This window comes from Mauremys reevesii, linkage group 4, assembly GCF_016161935.1.
Source record: "Mauremys reevesii isolate NIE-2019 linkage group 4, ASM1616193v1, whole genome shotgun sequence".
NCBI classification, from domain to species: domain Eukaryota; kingdom Metazoa; phylum Chordata; order Testudines; family Geoemydidae; genus Mauremys; species Mauremys reevesii.
This window is the reverse complement of record NC_052626.1, coordinates 6,279,872-6,296,659: the sequence shown is the minus strand read 5'-3', so window position 1 is coordinate 6,296,659 and position 16,788 is coordinate 6,279,872. Positions and strand designations below refer to the sequence as shown.

The window sequence follows — 16,788 nt, the reverse complement described above, 5'->3', positions numbered from 1 at the left end:
TTCCAGGGGATACAAGGAGAACATGCAGTGGTCTCCATCATGGGCGGCTGGGAGAACCCCTTCCGCCCGAGGTCCCGCCCCTTCTGTGTCCCCCTCCTGCTGGAGTCCAGAGCCCCCCCTACTGTGGCCACTGGCCCCCGCCCCAGGCTAGCCACCCCCAACCCTGGAGCACCGGGAGGCTGGGCGGCACGGCCCTAGCCTGAGCCGGGGCCACAGCACAAGGGGAGCCACAGAGTGGGAAACAGGAGGGGGCCTGTTGGGGGCAGAGCATGGGTGGGGCCATGCCTAGCTGTTTGGGGAGGCACAGCCTTCCCCAGCCTATGATACCTGCTGCCCAGGGGCTCCATCTTGGTTGGAAGCTGGGATCCTGGTCAGGACAGTGGAGAGTGCTTTGGGGAGCTAAGCTGAGAGTCTGCTGGGGGCTCTGACCAAGCAGAGAGCCTCAGAGGCTACTTCTGTGCTTCATTGCAGCCAGGGCAGAGACTGTTGCTGTGCCCAGAACTGACTGAGTTTGGCCTGCAATGAAGGCAGCGTGTGTAATGCACACTGGAAGTAATGCACATTGGAAAATGTAATCCCAACTATACATACAAAATGATGGGGTCTAAATGAGCTGTTACCACTCAAGAAAGAGATCTTGGTGTCATTGTGGCTAGTTCTCTGAAAACATCCACTCAATGTGCAGCAACAGTCAAAAAAGCGAACAGAATGTTGGGAACCATTAGGAAAGGGATAGATAATAAGACAAAAAATATCAAATATCATATTGCCTCTATATAAATCCATGGTACACCCACATCTTGAATCCTGCATGCAGATGTGGTTGCCCCATCTCAAAAAAGATACATTGGAATTGGAAAAGGTTCAGAAAAGGGCAACAAAAATGGTTAGTGGTAACAGAATGGTTTCCATATGAGGAGAGATTAATAAGACTGGGACTTTTCAGCTTGGAAAAGAGACGATTAAGGGGGGTTATGATTGAAGTGTATAAAATCATGACTGGTGTGGAGAACATAAATAAGTGTTATTTGCTCCTTTTCATAACACAAGAACTAGGGGTCACCAAATGATATTAATAGGCAGCAGGTTTAAAACAAACAGAAGAAAGTATTTCTTCACACAATACACAGTCAACCTGTGGAACTCTTTGCCAGAGGATGTTATGAAGGCCAAGTCCATAACGGGGTTCAAAAAAGAATTAGATAAATTCATGGAGGATCGGTCCATCAAGGGCTATTAGCCAGGATGGGTAGGAATAGTGTCCCTAGCCTCTGTTTGCCAGAAGCTGGGAATGAGCGATAGGGGATGGATCACTTGATGATTACCTGTTCTGTTCATTCCCTCTGGGGAACCTGGCACTGGCTACTGTTGGAAGACAGGATACTGGGCTAGATGGACCTTTGGTCTGATCCATTATGGCCATTCTTATGTTGTTCTTACGTAGCCACCACGTTTGTTGTGTGGGAAAGTGCTTGCAGGGGATGAGGAATAGCAAAGATCCTGGAAGGGGTCTGAGAAGAGAGGAGTGGTCTTATTGTGTAACCAGGATCCAGGGTTACTTACCTCTGGTTAGAACAGCCTCAGAGGGCTTGGGTGATCCCAAGTTAGCATTGCTCTGCTCCTCGTTGCCGGGGCTGGACTGGTTTACTGGACTACCAGAGTGCCGTCCCTAGCCGCCCATGTAAGCAAGCAAGCAGCTAGCGTTCGGAAATGCAGAAGAGTGTACACTCAAGGGTGGGGTCAGCGGTGACAATGTAAATGTACATTGGTTCCGTTTCATTGACTACTGTAAACTGCATTCATTAATTGAGTTATTGAAGGGCCTCCTGCTGATTTAAAGCGGTTGTGACATTTTAATTACAGTCGATCAAGGTTTTTCTGAGTTGTTAAGTAAAGGCGAGTTAACTCCATTCTAAGAGGATATTGGGTGTATATTGTTTGTAACTGGTGCTTCTGAGTGAGAGCCATTGCATAGATAAGCTGAGGTGTGTTCCTGGAGCCTCCCAAGGTAGGCCAGTGAGTGTGTGCAAGGCCCAGGACTGCAGCAGAGGGGTGAATAGAGGATTCCCGCCTATCTAACAGCACCACTGGGAAACTCAGGATCTCCTTTACTGTCGACATCAGGCGCCCCCAGGGGAGTGTTGCTCACCCCTCCCAGCAGAGCCAACCCCCAAGATTTAGTCAGGGATATTTATACTATAAGTGATGGACAGATGGACAGGTCACGGACAATAAACAAAAATTCACAGCCCGTGACCTGTCCAGGACTTTTACTAAAAATACCCATGACTAAATTGTAGCCTTAATGATGATACTGTGCACCAGGTGTTGGGAACTGTGAAGATTTTTAGGAAGACCATGGTATACGATTGCCGAGGTGACCCCAACACCCAGCCTGTGTCTGTCCTGGTGAGAGTGGCTGCTGCATCGGACTCACCATGTGTACCCATGGAAGTTGGTATTGTGGGTGAAATTGGCCCTTGTGTTTCTGCCTGGGAGGGCCCCAAAGGAAGAGACTACACCCGCTGGGACCCCTGATTTTGCAGCTAAATTGAACACTTTGCTGCAACAAGAGGGAAGGACACTGAAAGACGTGAGGGCCACTGTTACCCCGACATCTTCGCCCTCGGCTGCTACAGGTGAGCGTTTGATAACTGCACTAGGACAATTGGTGGAACGCTGTACTCAGTCACCCAATGAGGGAGCTGGGTACTGTGCCTGAGGTTGTTCTCTGGGATAAAACCTACCCCTACTGGAGAGGATGATTTTGAGTCCTGGATGGACCAAGCTACCCAGATGATGGAGGAATTGCAGTGTCAGCATAATATCGAAAGGCAACAACTAGCTGAAAGTCTGAGTGGAGCAGCTTCTGACATTATCAGATTATTACGCACAAGTAATTCCTCTGCTGGTGCTATGGAGTATCTGAATGCTCTGGATCATATGTGTGGGATTATGGAGATTAGGGAAGACTTGTACCTGCGCTTCTGGTCCACTTATCAGGGAGAAGGTGAAAAACGTCCACAATATCTTTGCCATTTTTGACAAACTGCTTCATAATGTACTGGTAAAGAAGGGGATACTTGCTATCCACTTGGCTCAGGTGAGGATGGAGCAAGTACTGAAGGATGCCTGTCCTGGTACTCTAATAGCCCTGAAGCTGCATCTTTCAGATCCATTCCAGAATCTTCCCTCCTTCTCCAGTCTGATATGGGATATCAGGGAAGAGGATGATCAACTGGCCGCTCAGGAGCTGGTCGCATACATGTAGCTTCTGTCTGTGCTCTCACCTCTGCTGCTCCTCATGATGAAATACCTGACCTCAGGAAGGGCCTGCTGGGTGTAAAAAAGCAAGTTAACCAGCTACTTCAGCTGAATACTGCAGTGGGAAAACCTGACAGATCCCTCAATTCCAAAGGAGGGATGCTCCTGTGAGAACGAATGGGGCAGTGGCTGGAACTGCCAAGTTCAAGAAGCTTTGTTGAAACTACTTATAGAAATGACATCTTCTGCTAAAAGCGTGAGGAGGAGAATCACAGAACGAGACTGTGAAGCAGAAGAGGATTTGTGGGAAGTCACCCGCAAGTTCATCCACATCAGAAGGAATTCAGGAAACTTCAGATCAGCCTGGTGAAGGAGCAAGGAAGATACGCTCCACTAAGTGCTACCAACAGGTTGCTAGTACCTGGAGTGATTTGCCCAGAGGATGGTCAGTCCGGCTTCTATTGTTCCTGTTCTAGTAGAAGGCATTTATGCTCACGCTCTTCTGGACAGCGGTTCATAGCTCGCCATTCCATACAAAACATTTTACAACTCCTACCTTCATCACTTGCCCATCCAACCCTTAGAGCTAAGTAATTAAAAATACTCATATGAGGGGTATCTTTCCATTCAGATTGAGTTCCCACAGGTCATCATGGGAGTGTGCAAAGAAACCACTGGAGAGCGATGCATCAATATCTATCTATCTATCTATCTATCTATCTATCTATCTATCTAGAAAATGTGCAGAGTGCATTTCAGTAATGAGTAAATGCAATGACCTCACTAGAGCTACTGGTGGGAATAAGGATTGAAGGACTGGGCTCTTTGTTAAACAACTTTAATAAAGACATCTGTTTTAAAAAGAACACATACAACAGCAGGCATTTTCTCTGTAGTATTTATTTCACATTGCGGCATTTGCCCGCAATTCCATCCCTGTATAGGAGCTGGTACAGCTGCTTTCTTTGAGAATCAATCAATGCCAAGGGCTGCGAGAGGCTCACCCCACAGCGGCATTTTGCCTCTTCAAAGAGGGCTGGTCCCCTGCATCAGCTGTCTCTGCACTGCTCTGCAGAGCTGGGCACAGGGAAGCATGTGCTGCCTCCTCTAACAGGGTGATACAGCAGCCATGCAGAAGTCAGTGTGCCCTGGGGCACTCTGCAGGGGGTGCACCTGTCTTGTGCCCAGCCTCAGCGCACCCGCAGGTCGGGAGAGGAAATGTGTTTAATAACGTAACAAGCGAAAGCCAAAAAATGGTTTCTGTTGGAGCCCTGCTGTGCTAATATAGAAAAGTCCTCTTTTAGAAACGGCGTCCTGCCCCTGGCTGTGATTGGCCAGTGAGAGCTTGTATTGACGATGTAATGCTCCTGAGCTGGCCTTTCATTAGTTGAGTGTGCTGCCACTTGACATCTTGCTGGAGAGCTTTGGGGAAGGAGTGCTGTGGAAACCCAGGGGATGAATTGCCCCCCCCTGCAAGATACCATTAATTCCATTTGAAGCCAGCGGGAGACACTCAGATCCTGTGGGGAGAGAATCAGACCCTAGAAATGACTTTCCACTAGGAGCAGCTCAATTCTTCTCTTATTAACCTCCTTGTGCTTTATTGTGTTTTCTTAATTACCTCTGGTCTCTGGAATCCTATTGCTCCAAATGCAACAGTAGAGTTGGATGTGAGATTCCAGAGAATGTGACCTACTTTCTGTCCTTAAATAATGGAAATCAACAAAAACTGAACCAGAATAGCCCCCAAAGCTAATTTTTAATTCAAAATAAATCAGGAAAATGCATTTAAAAGTATTTTTGTTCTATAAATCCAATGGGTATATGGCCTAATTTCTCAAGAGTATTTTCCAATTAAGTATGACTGGCTATTCCAGGAAGGAGTCCATCAATTTAGTTCATTTGAATAGAATGTTTTACTTTTATTTGGGGAAAAGGGGGTTAGCGATATGAATTTAATCTGCTTTGAGCAGCAATTAGCAAGATCCATCATCATAATCAACCCGCGCCCTGTCATCTGTCCCTTTGCTGGAGATGAAAAAAGTAACGTACGACTGCAGTGCATTCCCTAATGGCTAGAGTTGAAATCTCTTTAAAATGTCTCATTTTTTGCCAGTATCCTGAATCCACAAGAGAGTCCAATGCAACACTCTGTTTGCTCAGTTGGCATTTGAGAGAAAACAAATACCACCAGGATTTTCCTTATTACATAGCCAATTATGCAGAAACTTTATAGAGTCTGAAATTTAACTGCAGCTGTGGTTTTTACACCCTGGGTTTCCAAAATTAAGCATGCAAACTGCTTAGGGGTTCACAATTTACGTTAATGGTGGAATGCCATATTGCTTCATAACCACTTAATTCCACTTGTGTATCGGGAAGCTGCCAGACTTCTGACTGAGAGAGCCATCTGCCCTATATAAAAAGGACAGTGTGAGATTCAGAGGGAAGTTTCTGGTTTGTGGCCCCCAGATGTAATTTCACAGATCTCAGTCACAGAGCTATAATCTAGAATGTGGCCGGTTTGTTGACGGCTGTGGCAAGCAGCCAGCACTGCACACTCTTCGTTTACACCTGTCTGGAAAGATTATACGTAAAACAGAAGGGAAGGCAAACAAATGGAAGCTTCCTCCCCCTGCTCTTTGCAAAGAGCTATATTATTATTTATGGCTGGATTCTGCCACCATGACTAGTCTTGGGTCGTACTTTATTCTGTGAGTTAGTCTCACCAAAATCAATGGGAGCAAGGTACTTCTTATCTGGTCTTAACTAACTAATCATTGCGATGCCTTGTGAGGTAGGAAGATCCTGCTTCTGCAGCCGGCACTGGTTCACACCGGTAAGCTTTATGAACAGGGCCTGACCCTGGCCAGGGGCGCAAAGAGGGGCCAAGGGCTGGGTGGGGTGGGGTGGGGTGCAGAGCCCAGGGTGCAGGGGGAAAGTGCAGAGCTGCGTGCGGGGGTAGGGAGAGGGAGAGCTCTGGGCCCCCTCCTTAGGAAAATGCTGGTTGCACCTCTGACCCTGGGAAGTGTTGAGTGCCTCTTGCGAGATGCCCAGGGCCCACTGAAGACCATAGCGGTTGAAATGGCCTGCCGTTGGCTGACTGCTTGGCTTCATTATACCTCAGTGTCCTCCTTCAAAGCCCGGCTTAAAACTCTTCTTTACCGCGAGGCCTACAAAAACGGGCAGCCGGTGTACCGTGACTGCCGCCTGTCAAGCTGACCAAGAGCGTCACATTGTTTCCTTGTACTCCTCTGTGGGGCTGTTTTCATCCATCAGTTGTCTCTTGTCTTAGACTGTGAGCTCCTTGGGGCAGGGACCCTCTTCTTGTTCAGTGTTTGTACAGCACCTAGCGCAGTGGGGCCTGGTCTATGACGAGGCTCCTCGGTGCTACGGTAAGAGAAATAGCACATAATAACAACAGAGTGGGAGGTAAACTGCAGCAGGAAGTGGGCTGCCCCAGATCACTTCCCCCCCACAGAGCAAGGTGAGAACCAGGGCCCAGATTGTGTCTGAGTCACAACTGCAGCACAACTCTCCTGTGCGAGTGGTAACCTGCAAGGGTTCCCTTGTACCACTACTGATTCTGGCGGCCCGGTGGTGGGGGAGAGCCTGCTCTCATTATTTGTATTTCAGTAGCACCTGCCGCCTGCAGTGTGCTGGACATTGTACTCACACATAGCAAGAGCCAGTCCCTGCCTGATGTGCTTCCAATCTAAATAGAGACGGCAGAGAGAGAGGGAGATACACCACAGGGCTCGGAACAGAACCCAGCTGCCTGACTCCCCTCCTGGTGCCCTGTCCACCAGCCCGCGCTGCCTTCCCTCTCCGAACTCCCTCTCCCTTGCTCCACGGAAGATAGTGAAACTCGCACCCAGGCGCAGTCCAAGCAGGTTCAAGGTTCATCATGGACAGTTTCAAGCAGTACCACGAGGAGCGTTGAAGAACGGGGACTCCCCTTCACATCTGCCCTCTCCACAGAGCTTAGGCAGCGGTTCGCTTTAGTGGTGTGTTTTTTGTGCCTCTTCCGTTTAGCCTGTTTATATTCAGGAACATGAAGGGTTAGCTCCAGAGCTCGGGACAGAAGAGAAGAGCCTTAAATAAGGGCAACGAGCACACGAATGATTCTCCCCCACATCCCTAAGTCCCAAAGCCATCTCCATCAAAGAACAGATACCCTTCACCTAATCAGTCAGACCTACCCCCCATCCCACTCCCTTGCTTATCCAGTCTGGATCTCGGATCCTGGTCTGGTGCAGATCCCTGACCCCGCTCTTTGGCTAGGCAGTGGGTGGAGGACTGGCCAATGTAGCTGGACAAGTGAGAAGGCAAAACAAAGTGTCACCCTTTGAATGGGTGCAGTAATTCATTCCCTCTCCCCTTGCTCTCGGAGAAAAGCGGAATCGTAACTTTCAGAGTCACAGTTCCTTCACGGGGCTCCACCGCTCTGTGCGCTCTTCACTCTGGGCTGACTCTGAAGGCTCAAATCGAGCCTTTAGCAAAGGGTCAATGGACATCTAGTAACGGACCTCTGTGCTAACGAAGAACACATTGCTCCTATTAGCTGCCTCCCCCTCAAAAAGCACCACCTTTTTTGCAGAGGAACAGCAAAGCAAAACATTTTTCATTCCAGGCTCCTCTCTGGGAGAGGCATTTTTTTCTGCACACAAATGCTTGCAAAGCCAGAATTTCTCAGCCATTTGACACCAGCTCCACTGCTGACTAGAGACACATTGGTCCTTGCATACAAATGAGAGCAATTCACCATATCCAACCAACTTGAGCTAGGAAAATAGGTCTAGTAAAAAAGAGTTTGGGATCCACAGGCTATCTGGGAGAGGAGACAAAAGCCGAGTTCACTGCAGGTTGGCATGCACATCAAGGGGAAATTTTCGCTAAACCATTTTTGCTCCCTTATTGTTGAACATAGATTCATAGACGTGTAGGGCTGGAAGGGACATTGAGAGGTCATCAGTAAGTCACAAATAACATAAAAACATAAGAACTGTCATACTGGGTCAGACCAAAGGTCCATCTAGCCCAGTATCCTGTTTTCCTACAGTGGCCGGTGTCAGGTGACCCAGAGGGAATGAACAGAACAGGGAATCATCAAGTGATCCATCCCCTGTCGCCCATTCCCCACTTCCGGCAAACAGAGGCTAGGGACACCATCCCTGCCCATCCTGGCTAATAGCCATTGATTAACCTATCCTCCATGAATTTAATCTTTTTCTTGAACCCTGCTAGAGTCTTGGCTTTCACAACATCCTCTGGCAAAGAGTTCCACAGGTTGGCTGTGCATTGTGTGAAGAAATACTTCTTTTAATTTGTTTTAAACCTGCTGCCTATTAATTTCATTTGGTGACCCCTAGTGTTATGAGAATGCAAGTTATTGAGTTTTGGGGTTTTCCCATGTGGTAGGGGGCTTTATATACCTGTCAGAGTTCTGAAGACCCCCAATTTCTACACATCTAATATCCCCCCATTCCTCTCATTTGTGGTCCCATCCTTCATCCTACCAGCCAAGACAAACTGAGCCCAGAGACTAGTGAATAAAGTCCCTTTTTTATCATTCAAAGGCCATGTGTTCAAACACCATAGAGTTTATGGAACAGATCCTCAGCTGGTGTACATGGGCCAAGCTCCATTGAAGTCAACTGAGGGTATGTCTTCACTACTGGCCGGATCGGCGGGTAGCAATCGATTTCTCGGGGATCGCTATATCGCGTCTCATCTAGACGCGATATAGCGATCCCCAAACGCGCTCCTGTCAACTCCGGAACTCCACCAACGCGAACGGCGGTAGCGGAGTCGACATGGGGAGCCGCGGACGTCGATCCCGCGCCGTGAGGACGGTAAGTAATTCGATCTAAGGTACTTCGACTTCAGCTACGCTATTCACGTAGCTGAAGTTGCGTATCTTAGATCGATTTCCCCCCCACCCCCCCAGTGTAGACCAGCCCTGATTTAGACCAACTGCCTGGAAGGAGGAATAGATGGCCAGCAAAGTTAAGGACAATAAAATGTTTTGTAAAGTATATTTGGAACACAAATAATCCTAACAATGGCACTGTTGCCCTGGAATGAAAGGGTGTGTTAACCCAGAATTTAACTGAGCTAATTGCAGCCATATTGTGTGCATTTAGCCACCATAAATTAATAAAATAAAACACCACCTAGTTAAGGGTTAATTTAAACAAGCAGAAGGCAAGGGTAAATATTAGCTGCAGGCTTGCAGTTTTTGCTAATTAAAATAAAAACTTAATATAAAAGCTTATTATAAATAAAATAGTTAAAATGCTTTGTTAATAAGTAGTTTATTCAAGTTAAAAACGGTAATGACCTAACAGGGTTCACTATAAGCTGTGTGTTTTGTAAAAGTTAGTTATAAAATAATTAAATAATAGCATGTACTTTGAAGCAGTTCTCTAAAGCTGTCCTAAAAACTTTCCTAACATATTTCCCAGTGGGGGAAGCAACCGGCCATCACTAACCTGCTGCTAATTACTCAATATCATCTACATTTCTAGGTAATTATTTGGAATGTTCTAAAACTATTGCTCTGTGTGCTTAAATCTAATCAATTGTAGTTTTAAATAAAAGCATACTTGCATCAATGTGTCATCAGCCGAAAGCGATGTGCTCCCATTAATTTATTCCTGACACTGCCTGAAATCATAGAAGATTAGGATTGGAAGAGACCTCAGGAGGTATCTAGTCCAATCCTCTGCTCAAAGCAGGACTAATCCCAACTAAATCATCCCAGCCAGGCTTTGTCAAGCTGGGCCTTAAAAATAAATAAAACATTTAAGTTACCACTGCTTTGAGTTCTAAAAACCCTAGGTTATAGCACTGGTCCATTTGCTCGGAGGGAATGGGAGAATTAGTAATAATGGAGAAAAGGCAGACATTTTCAATAAATATTTCTCTTCTCTATTTAGGGGAAAAAGATGATATCATGTAATATGATAATACTCTTTCCATTCTATTAGCATCTCAGAAGGATGATAAACAGTAGCTACTAAAATTAGGCATTTTTAAAGCAATAAGTTTGCAAAACTTGTGTACAAGAGTTTTAAAAGAGCTGGCTGAGGAGCTTGCTGGATCATTAATGTTTATTTTCCAATAAGTCTTAGAATACTGGGGAAGTTCCTGAAGAGTGGAAGAAAGCTAGTACAGTGCCACTATTTTAAAAGGGTAAATGGGTAAATGACTTGGGTAGTTATAAGCCTCTCAGTCTAACATCAATCCTGGGCAAGATAATCATAGAATTATAGAAGATTAAGGCTGGAAGGAGACGTCAGGAGGTCATCTAGTCCAACCCCCTGCTCAAAGCAGGACCAAACCCAACTAATGGAGCAGCTAATATGGAACTTCATTAATAAAGAATTAAAGGAGGGTAATATTATTGCCAATCAATGTGGGTTTATGGAAAATAGATGCTGTCAAATAACTTGATATCTTTTATTGATGAGATGACAGGTTTGGTTGATAAAGGTAATAGTGTGGATGTAATATACTTAGATTCCTGTAAGGCATTTGCCTTAGTATTGCACAATGTTTTAATTAAAAAACTAGAATGATATAAAATTAACATGGAACATATTAAACAGATTAAAAACTGGCTGATAGGTCTCAATATGAAATTGTAAGCAGGGAATTATCATTGAGAGGGTGTATTTCCAGTGGGATTCCAAGGGGATTGGTTCTTGGCCCTACACTATTTAACATTTTTTTTGTCAATGACATGGAGGAAAACATAAAATCATCACTGATAAAGTTTGCAGATGACCCAAAATTTGGGGGAGTGGTAAATAAGGCAGAGGACATGTCACCAATACTGAGCACTCTGGATTGCTTGGCAAGCTGGGCATAAGCAAACAATATGTATTTTAACATGGCTGAATGTAAATGTATACATCTAGAAACAAAGAATGTAGACTATAGTTGCGGGATGGGGCACTCTAGCCTGAGAAGCAGTGATTCTGAAAAAGCTTTGCACCACTGTGTCCAACGTAGCTAATGTGATCCTTGGAAGCAGAAACGGGGATCTCAAGTAAGATTAGAGAGCCCCAGAGCACCCAGGGAGTTGGTGTCTATGGCTGTTTTACATCTGTATTTGGCACTGGTGTGGCTGCCGCTGGAATACGCTGTCCAAGTCTGATGTCTACCATTCAAGGTGGTTGGTAAACTGGAGAGGGTTCAGAGAAGAGCTCCAAGAATGATCACAAGATTAGAAAACATGCCTTATAGTGGTAGACTCAAGGAGCTCAATCTATGTAGCCTAATAAAGAGAAGGTTAAGGGATGACTTGATTACAGCCTATAAGGATCTACACAGGGAACAAATAGTTAATAATGGGCTCTTCAGTCTAATAGAGAAAGTTATACCATGATCCAGTGGCTGGAAGTTGAAGTGAGACATATTCAGATGGGAAATAAGGTGTACATTTTTAGCATTGAGAGTAATTAACCACTGGAACAATTTACCAAGGGTCATGGTGGATTCTCCATCACTGGCAATTTTTAAATCAAGCTTGGATGTTTTTCCAAAAGATCTGCTTTAGGAATTATTTGGGGGAAGTTCTCTGCTCATCAGCCTGGAGGATCACAATTGTCCCCTCTGGCCTTGGGATCTATGAATTTCTCATTTAAAAAGCTGAATCCCATGTATCCTCTGGTAGCTAACTCCTGTCCTGCCAACATAGCAAAGATAAGCAGAGAGGCCACCCAGCCTGCTCCTTGCCAGCCACAGCAAGATCCCATGGGGCAAGCTGGAGGGATGAGCCATGGAACGCACTTTGCTGCTCCTTGAAGCTGGAGCAGTGGCTCTCTCACCGTCTGCTGAGTAGCAGCATTGCTAACTGCAGCATCTGTGTTAGGGACACTGCCCTAGTCCACAGCCATGACTTTTTTTGGGACGTGATGTATTGGCTGCTGCATTAGCCTGGCTCATCCCCTTGCTTGTGTAACCCTTCTGCCAGGTGGTGTCAGCTGCAACAAGGGTTAGGTTCAATATCTAGAATACAACGCAGAACCGGCTCGAGCCCTCACCCAGGAATCTGGGAAATTAGCTCACAAGCACAGAGTCTGTGTATTATTAAAAGGGAAAGGAAACTAAGCCTTATTTTGGGAAAACACCACAACCACATTCAAAAGCATGCAACCATAAGCAAACCTGACCCCACAGTGCCTTGGGCAGTGTCCTTTTCCTCTGTGTCCCACCTCATGGGGAGGGGGAAGTCCAACAAACAAATGTCCCTTTAACACATCACTCCCCTCTCCCTGCCCTGCGGCCCACTCCCAATTGGCTTTCCTTGGCCTGCGAAGACCCAGAGTTCAGAGGTGTGTTCACAGGGGTTCATGTCCCACCCAAGAAAGGGGAAGTGGGGAGGGATCAAGCAACATCTCTGTGGTCATTGCTGCCTCTGCTACTTTTCCCTGCTGCTGCTGGTCAATGCTGCTACTGTTGGACTCTCACTGCCACTTCTGAAATGCCAGGTTCTGAGGTTCCGCTGCTTAGCCCAGGTGCTTTCATTGGGCAGCATGGAGCCTCACTACTAGTATAGCCTCTGTGTTGTCTTTCATTTCACCGCGCTTCCCTCCCCAGGTTAAGGTATAACCCCTAGACCTGCTTATCAGTGATTCACCTCTGATATTCATTAAACAGAAAGAATGACTCTCCATAAAGCCTAATCAGCTCTGTTATTAAACACATTAAAAACTTTTTGCACAGAGCTCTTACACCCGCCCTCCTTCCTGTGCTAGGAATTGGCATTCCTACCCCCTGCTTAGTGAGAGAGATTCAGTTCAGGGGGACCACCCTCCATCAGGGCAGGCTAAGTATAGTTCTGCTGCCCTTTACTCATACAATAAGGATAACAACATTTCATTACCCCTGCACTCAATATTTAACTTTTTTTTATTAAAGCTAATGTTTAAAATCAAGTTTGCACAAGCTAAGAAGGAAGGTACTGTACATCTGGGGTCAGGCTTGAGTGATGAGAGATTACAAGTATCGGTTACAAGGTTCACGAGATACATACATAGTACATAACCAGCATAGACTGAGATTGGGGTGCTGGAGTTTTTAAAGCATGAGTGGATAAGTGGTCTCGGGTATGCCACCTATAGAATATATTTGGAGTCCAAGTCAGTATTGGTGTAGCGAATAGGTACATGGGTGGGTGCATCCTTTGATTCGTCAGGGGAGAACGTGGGTTATTTCCCTGACTGTTGGTCTCGTTTACTTGTCCTAGTACTGACGGTGTCCCGTGATGTGCGCCGTGTAGATGTCTCTGGACCATCAAATGGTGTCGGACACCTTGAGCTGTCTCATGAGCTGGGCGTAGCGCCGACCCACTCCGTGCTCTCTCAACACAGGCTTGTTGTGGGGGGCCCATGTACCCATGGCTCCCATGACCAGGGCGTGGATCTGGACCTCATAGCCCTGGGGTCTCCGGGTGTTGGCCAGCGGGGTGTATTTCAGCATCTTCTGAGCTCGGGCCTCATGGAAGGCCAGAGACCTGTCTTTGAATGGCACTGTGACGTCCGTCATGAGGATTTTCTTTTTTCTGTGTCGGTCAGGATGATGTCGGGTCTCAGCCGGCTGTCCGTTCCGGGGATGGCGGAGTTGACGATGATCTTCCCCAGGGACGGCGGGATGGCTTTCACCAGCCGGTTCTGGATGGTGTTCTAGGCTCTGGAGTGGTGCTGGCATCTACACAGGACGTGAGGCAGGGTCTCGTTGGGGTAGCCGCTCTTCCTGCAGCGCTTGTCCCGGTTGCCATGGTGGACAGCTCCTACTAAAGTGATTTGTAGCCCAGCACCAGCCAACAATGATCATTTTGGCAAAGCAGCTCTGTCATGCTGTGCACCTATGCAGAGCAGGTGTGTCTATGAAAATAGTCTGGTCCTGAAGTCTGTTCCCCCAGCTCGTCACTAGATGTCAGGGGAGAGCCCATTCAGACCCTGCTTACTCTTGCATAGGAGGAAAGGTTTCCTGTGTTACCTTCCTCTGCCCACTGCATATCAGTGTACAGAAGGGCAGCAATTAGCCCTCCATGTCAAATGCTTTTCTGGGCCACCAGCATAATTATCATCCAAAATTACCCTCAATGGCACTACACTAATCTCCATTTAACAGCAAGATCTACACAATGATTTCTGCAAACAAGCTATACAGCGTTCAGGCTCAGTTTCATGGATTTTTGCTTGTACATGGAGCTGGCACATCCCTCGATTCAATTACTTATTATTCATTTTTACATTAGTAATACAACAGTAATAGGTTCCTGTTGCATTAGCGGGAAAATATGGGAGCCCTCCAAAAGGGCCAACATACTAACCTGCAGGTATTTTACATAATGCCTTGTCAGAATGTTGCTGTGTCAGCTGTTTATTAAATACTAACAACATGTAACTTTCCTTAAAGGATAGTTGAAAAAGGACATATCAGATATTAAACTGATAAGAACAGATAGTAGATAATGTTTTCACCTCTCTTAGCCAGAAGGCCGAGACTACTACAGCAGCTGTAAACACACACACACACACACACACACAGAGATAAATGCACAGACACACACTCACGCACAGACACACACACACATGCACACAGATACACGCACACCCAGACGCACACCCACCCACCCAGATGCACACACAGACATATGCACGCACATGCACAGACACACACACATGCACATCCACTCACCCAGGCGCACACCCACACAGATGCACATCCACCCAGATACACAGACACATGCACATGCACACCCACCCACGCACATGCACACCCACCCACACAGATGCACACTCACCCAGATGCACACACAGACACACACACGCACACGCACAGACACACACATGCACACACACACACCCAGATGCACACCCACACAGACACACCCACACATGCACATATACACACACATGCATACCCACCCACACAGATGCACACCCACACAGACACACGCACACAGACACACTGAATTGACCAGTATTCAGAGTGTGTGAATCACATATACAAGGCACAATCCTGCAAACCCCGAGGCGTTGTCTATACTAAGAGCACTTCTACACAGCAGCTGGGAGGGTGACTCCCAGCTGGGACAGACAGACACGCGCTAGCTTTGATTGAGCGAACACATTAAAATAGCAGTGTGGCTGCAGCAGCCCGGGCAGTGGCTCAGGTAACCATCTGCAGACAGTCCTGCCTGATCCTGGGTAGGTCCTCGGGCAGCAGCCCAAGTCGCTGTGGCCACAGCATGCTGGCTCGAGCAGAGCGAGGGCACGGCTGTCTCCCTGTCCTGGGAATCACCCTCCCAGCTGCTATGCAGACAGACCCTCAGATAAAAGGTGTGTGGTTAGCCCATGTTAGCGAGCACATTGTAACACATCTGAAGTTTAGTGTACACCAGGCCCCCTGCCATTAACACATGCTAACCCGTTAAAGTCTAGGGGGGAGGAGAGGCTTTGGTGTGTGTTAAGGTTGACACTGCCTTGTCTACACTAGACTTTGCAAATGTGTTGGAACATGGAAGTGAGCACATTCTAACATCGCTACCTTTAAGGCCCAGACTAGACAAGGCCTTACTTAGCAATTATGTGAATCTAGGCTCACCTCTACCACTGTTTAGCATGTCACCGGCCCTGATTAGTGAAGCCTCATAATATTCTCCTGGGGGGAGGGAAATATAATTTAACACAAGTTACAGATGGAGAAACCAAGGCCAGGTGTGACCTGCCCAAGATCACACAGGACTTTTCATGCAGATCTGAATGTAACCAGATCTCTGATGTAGCAGATCCAAGTCTCAGCAACTGGGGCACTGTATCCTATCCACGTATTTCCTTGACTAAGTTACCCATGAAATTGCTTTTGAGCCCTTCCATCTTTTTGCAAGCTGCTTGGAGATCCATAGATGACCAAGTGCTATGTAAATGAATGCATATGTATTGAAGGTAAGTGAAACTTCTCTTTCAATAAACAATCTCCCTGTTAGCTCTCCCCATGGGTGCCTGAGGAAGCAGGCTGGAAGCTGGTTTTTAATGTGTAGGCATGTGTGGAATACCTGACACCCGAATGCTTCCTTGGCAAAGAGTGTTATTTGAATGTGATTTTCTGTCTGGGTGTGAAGGTATAAGGGATAATATTCCTTTGGATAATTAGCCCCACCTGCTGCAAAACTGGGGAAAAAACATCAACTTGATCAACTGAAGGGAGACTGAGGAAAACCCTGTTGTCACAAAAAAGCCTCAGAGGAAAGAGCCAGGAGCTTTTGGGTTAATGACCTCATGGGACAGACTTGCGGGGCAAGGGACTTACCCTATACAGACTTTGTGGGAGAGGCTGTGAATCATTGAGCCTGTTCTTTTTATTATTTTTTTTTGTTAAGAAGGCTTGAAATAAAACGCATGACACCAAATCTGGTCACTATCGCCCCTGGATTCAGCAAGAGGGCGGCAGGCAGGATTTTCCCATGGAGGGAGCTGGCTCTGCAGCCACAAGCCTGGTCCAGCT

The 16,788-nt window shown here is 46.7% G+C and overlaps 1 long non-coding RNA gene across 1 annotated transcript in view; it reads right to left on the bottom strand.

The window, feature by feature from the left end:
* LOC120404836 overlaps positions 1–16,788 on the bottom strand; it is a 46,437-nt gene that overhangs the window by 17,804 nt on the left and 11,845 nt on the right. The window contains exon 2 of the long non-coding RNA XR_005598208.1: positions 9,873–9,933. This is a non-coding gene — a long non-coding RNA (uncharacterized LOC120404836). The remainder of the gene's footprint in view (positions 1–9,872; positions 9,934–16,788) is intronic.